Genomic DNA, 6,387 nt, shown 5'->3' on the forward strand with positions numbered 1-6,387 from the left:
TCCAAAGTCATTGAAGTAGAAATAAATATCTCAATATCTATAAAATGTGATCTTATTTTATTTTTAAAAAACAAACAAAATATATATATATATAATTTACAGAATAATGTTTGAAAAAAAAAACATAGGTCTTTCTTATAGAATTTTCAAACAAAAACATTTTATTTTTTTAATCTTACTCTTATATATTTTCAATTGTTGGTTATTCTGGCGACTTTATAAATTTTAGTCTGTAAAGGTCATAACACAACAAATATATGTCAAGCAAGGTCTTTTATGAATCATCTCTCTTCTATATTTTCATCTAAAAATTTTTCATGGAGCTTACTAGGTAATTTTGTTTTGTTTTTTTCAAAAAATATGCACGCCAAAGAAACCCAAAGAAACAGACTGACATTTTTTAAATACTAAATAATGATATCCCTAACCACTACTTAAATCTGCTGCTTATGAGATAATTCCAAATTGGTAGCATAGAGAATCAGATTGAAATTCACGCCGTTTTCCAAATTCAAACGTTTTTTAAATATTTCTTGATTTAACTATCTTAAGTCTCCTCTTTCTGTTTTAAGTAAATATTTCAAAAGTGATATAGGACCGTCACTAAATCGGGGTTTTAGTGGGACAGGTCGACTGGGAAGGATTTCCTTCTAATCTGTATGTAATAACGGGCAATTCACGAGAACGAATAAAAGTGAAATGTCTGCAAAGCTTTGAAACATTAATGTACAAACGTTTAACCTATCTGCCTTTAATGCAGGGTTACACAAGGTAAATCCCATACCAACTCTATATTATTTCATATTTTATCATTTATTGGCTAAATCTTTATTGCTTGAAATTTCAATTCTAGTGCATTATCATAACCACAAATTTTAGAAATATCAGTAATACACAAATGTAGTGTTCCAAAAGGCCAACTTGTAGACACGCCTTCGACCAAATAGGGTAGGACAAACATCCCAGACGATCGTAGTTGACGTCTCGGATGAATTTAACAGCTTTAGTAGAAATAAATGTCAGGCCAACGATTGTCAGTTATATTACTACCAAGGCGCTTGTTGAATGTTTATTTTTATTATTTCGAAAAAGCTATAGTATAAGTTAATTTATTTAAAGATAAGGCACTTGTCCGACAATGCTCAGCGATCAAGAATTGCTCACTCAGCAGGACGTCTTATTCAAACTGGTTTATAAACGTAGAGAAGAAATGAAAACTAAGCACAGATAAGAATTTGAAAATAAGAAATTAATGGCGTTGATGACCGGTGATGTTTTATGTCATAAAACAAAAACAAAACAAACAAAGTACAGATAACCGTTGGTAATGAAATACTAATTTCAATCATTACACTGATCAGAATAAAAAGCAATAATGGTATATTTAAAACACTTTTAAATGATCTTTTAAGATAACACAATTTACTAAATATTGTGGCGACTAACAAATGTAATACAAATATTTTGGTGTGTGTAGTAACTACTTATGTATAAGCCGCCCGGCATAACGAATAGTCCCCACGTCTCGTCTCTCTTTTTCCCCTTCTTCATTATCTATGAATTGGCAATAGCCGACTGGCAACACAAATTTGTACAAATAAATTTAATATAAATTAATACTTAAAGTAATAAAATCAAAGTAGTAATTAGTCTTAATTTTTTATTCTCATTTAAAGTAATTATCATTCTTATTGCGAGCCTATGATTTCCATCTGTTCTTTATAAAACGATTTGATCATTTCACGGGAATCGGCCTCTTTTTCTTCTCATCAATACTTAGCATTAAATTCAACACAAAGTAGTTTATATTGAATATCAGCACAGGAATAGTAATTTCCACAATTTTTGCCAAAATGAATTTACAAAATTTTGGAATTCTGCTTAGAGAGATAAGAGGTAGATTTTTAGTGTTTTGTGACAATTTTTTTTCAAGAAAATTTGCATACTTTATCGTTTAAATAGTCCTTTAGATACTTTTTAATAGATTTAAGTGTTGAAGAAACATTTTATTAATTGTATTGTATAGTAGGCTGTATCTAAGAAGCAATGATCATATTGTAAATAGGTTACAAGGAAGGTTAAAGGGTTTTTGTTTTATGAAATGTTTTAGAAGGTGCTAATGTTATGTATTTAACAAATAGAGGTCTTTCAAGAACTTAGATGTTATTATTTATTTAGTTTTTAATAAAAAATATTTAACCGTAGGCTACTCTTCTTCTCACTCATAAAAGTTTAAATTTCTATGTTTTGATTTATTTATTTAATCTCTACGTCTTTTTAGTGCATTTATTTTTTTTTATAAAATGTTGCTTTTTAATAAGCTATATCTCGGAACTATTGAATATAAATAGCTCTATTAGGGCTCATATTTTAGTAAATTTACTCTAATTTAAACAATGCTCTCTTAGGGTTTCTTTTGTAGTTGGTAATTTTAAAGATATAGAGCTCCGAATGAAAAATCAATTTTTTTATCGTTTTGAAACAGCCGCCATTTATTCTCCCTACCTATACTTGGCAGTCTCTTCAATTTTGACTAGTAATTATTCAGATTTTTCAATAAAGTAACCAAAAATATCCAGTGCCGCTTGGCCACTGATAGAGTGAAGAAAAACCGAAGCCTTAATGCTCTAGTAACCAATTTGAACAACATATAGTATGAATTTTCATTAATACAATAGTTCTTGTTTTGAAATCCTTAACCCTTTGAGTGCTCTGCCAAAAAGAGGTGCCTATGCGAACATAACTGGCCAAATTTCACGATTTTACTAAGGTTTGGAAAAAGGCTCATAAAAACCTAGCAGAAAACTATATTTACATAATTCAAAAATTAGTGTATTAAGGATGAAATAGAGAATTAAAAAAATGCCACTAATTTTTTTATATTCATCGAAAATTATATAAATAACAAAGGCATAAATGATCATAAAGAAAACAAAAATTGAGTACTCTCTTACAAAACGTATTTGCACATACTAAAAGTCACCTTTTCATCATAACTTTATATAGACCGTTTATTACAAAGTATATACTTTACATTTTCAATATATTTTGTAAAAAAAAAAATAATATTGCATAACAAAAACAAAGAATAACTTCAAGGTACATAGTAAGTACCGGACGGATAACCGCTAGTATCAACGAAGGATAAATTACATTTTCATTTATTTTTCTTACGTTCTTGTTGAAATTTTTTTTTAATTTTCAAGTAATGAAATTAGACCATTTATAACGTATTCTAAGTTTATTTTTTAGATAAGAGTTTTTGTTCCAATGCGAATAATAAAGCGTTTCAAAGTGCTGGCCGACATAGGCACTAAAAGGGCTAATTTTATATTTCCAATTAGGACACTTAACACTAATATTTATATCAAACAAATGGTATTAGAAGTAGGATCTTTTAATCATCAAAAACTTTCTTTAAAATATAAAATCTATGTTGAATTATAGCCTTAAAGATAAAAAGTGTAAAAAAATGTAAACATTTTGCAAGCGGTATCAATAATAATAATAGAGAGACTTACTCATGCCTGTTGGATATGAGACGAAGTGCCGACAAAGAGGCGCCTCTTTTTTCGCTTTACCAGGAATTGATTCGCTTCATAGGATTCATTTCAGTCTTTTCAGATTCCAATTACTTGGAAAAAAATCTTAAAAGAACAAAAACATTTTTCCGCAATGAACTAAATTCGTACAGTTCATGGTAGATCATCAATTATTAGATCTTTCATGGCATATCAAAAAAATGAAATCCATTTTTCATGTCTTAATTTATGCGGAAAGATAAAAGCTACGAACATATTACTTCTTTCTGCATTTATCTGGCGGGATACTCAAATATCAGATGTTTAACAAACTCTTATCTTAATTGTAACTATCAGAAGGAGCTGTGAAAACTCAAGTTCACTTACAGCCAAAGAATTTATTTTCATGGATAAAGTTTTCAGTAAAATAAATATCAATAAGATAGAATAGTTGGAAGTATATTAATATTATTAATTATTCTACAGTTTTTAAGTCTAAGAGGAGTAAAAACAAAAAGGATATCAGGCCGTCCCAGTTTCGATCAATTTTAGAAGTTGTTTGATAAGATTAAAATTTTTTTTCAAACACTACTCTAATAATTAAGTACTGAATTTTGTTGAAGTTAGGATAATTCAGATATTTTGGGGTTGGGGAGGAAAAGAAAGGTTTCCTTGTATTACATTTGGTGTAAAGATCTCTTATTGAGAGATTTTAACTCCGTCGACGTACATCAAATACGTACAATACTCGTTATTGGTTATAAGTGAATATAGTTCGATAGTGTGAGAGCTATAGTGCCCTACCTCTTTACCTCCCAACCTTAGCGCGTATACGCAGAACAGCGAAATAGAGCGTTACTATAACTTTGAAGAAACTCCATACTAAGATTTTGTTACCTTTTTTAACTTGAAAATGGCTACACACATTAATATATTGGATTTTATTAATTATATAATATAATGTAACGGTTATATCAATCATATAAGGCTTATCAGGCCGATCTGGTTTAAAATAAATAAACTAAAAAAAATTAATTATCTGACGCGGCAGTTTCACAGTGCCCAATAATGAGGCTTTTCCGCAGGGGAATCACAAAATGCCATATCAATTGGAAAACGAACTATTTCTGACTGGTTAAACGAAAAAAAAGGGAAAGAAGTTGAAGGTGTTTGTGCCGCAATGGTCAGTAATGAACTTGCCCAATCAAACCGGGTTAAAAAACAGAACTGGGAGGTTATGGTGTGATTGTTTTTAGTGGCAATTTTCAGAATGAGGGACCCAAAAACATCAAAATAATAAATAATTTTGGTAACCCGACAAAATCTTGGTTTTGGACAAAATTTTAGATTTGTCCTCTTCCTCCCAATAGTTTATTGCAAGAACATTCCTGTTTCGGTTGCCAAATCAGTTTAATAGTAGTTTGAAGTAGAAAGTTCTAATGTAATTTTTTGTAGAGTCTTTTTTTTCTTATTTAGCGAGCTGAACGGTGATTTGAAGCTGTAAAACAAAATGTTTTTCAACAAAGGCAAAACATGAAACATTAAAAAACAATGATTTTTAGGGTTATAACATAGGAAGAAAGTGTTTCACAAGAAAGGTATATTTAATTGCAATAAAAATGAGGAAACTTCCTACATTTTATGTTCTTATCATTTTTTGTGGAAGGAGGTAGCTGAATGGTAAGGCATTGTGCTATTATCTCCATGGACCGGGGTTCGAATCTGGCTGTGGCAGATAGTCATGAGTCAGACCTGCAGGTTCAGGAGCCCCCCGGGGTCCATTAAGTGGGTGTCCTTAATTTTGAGCAAATGACCTCCTTCCACAACCGTTGGTCTAGTAATTCCTTACAAATTACTGCACCCCTGACTCTTCATGGGTTGTAATTTTTTTTTGTACAATTAGTTGTTTTTATAGAATTACAGCAGGCTAACAGTGGAAGGTTCTGTGAAATTATAAGGAGATAAGGCTGCGGGTCAAGAAGGAACAAAAAATTATTTCTTAACTATTTATCCATTTGCCGACGTTTTGACCCGCTATGTAAGTCATCATTAAGGCTAAAAATAAAAAGATACAAAGAAAGTAATAAAGAAAGTAAAGTCAATGCAAGATTGAAAGATTGGTAAGTTTTTCACCAACATCTCTGCTTCTAGTCTAATGATAGTTTGTAGTAATAGTTTTGGTGTAATTACTTTTGGAGGCAGATAAGTGTAGAAGTGTGAAGGTATGATTTAAAAACAAAATCCTTTAGAATATAATATTTATTAAAACTAAAGGTCTCCAAAATACATAAAGTAAGTCACTAAAAACAATTGCACAGAACTATTTTATGTATAATTGATTGAATGTCATCATTAAGAATAAAAAGATACAAAGATAGTAGAGTTAATGCAAAATTAAAAGAGTGATATAAAACATGTAAATGTGAAAGTATACAAACTATCAAAAACCTAAATATAATAAGGAGAATAAAGATAAAAATAAAATAATTATTAAAGATAATGAAGAGTAGTGAGCTGATACTATCATAAAGTAGGATAGGGGAAAGAGTCAATTGATAATTAATGTTATGAAAATTTAAATGAAGATATGAAGTATGTATGACAAGTAAAGAAGTATTATAAAGTACACACAAATATAATGTAAAAGGAAGCTACTGGGGTGAGTAAAAGGTAGAGATGGGAATGAATAAGAGTTGAAGTTAAAAAATCAGGATTTTGCAAAGTAAACTAAGAACAAAGGTAAATAAAATCACTTGAAAAGAATCAGGAAATATCATCAAATAGTAATATAATTGCGAGTAACAACAGGAATATATTCATTTATTATATTTCTTGTTACTTTCCTATTAATTGCTTCTTTACCCAA

The sequence above is a fragment of the Halyomorpha halys genome, unplaced genomic scaffold, assembly GCF_000696795.3.
Source record: "Halyomorpha halys isolate HHAL.00 unplaced genomic scaffold, Hhal_1.1 Scaffold1099.1, whole genome shotgun sequence".
NCBI lineage: Eukaryota > Metazoa > Arthropoda > Insecta > Hemiptera > Pentatomidae > Halyomorpha > Halyomorpha halys.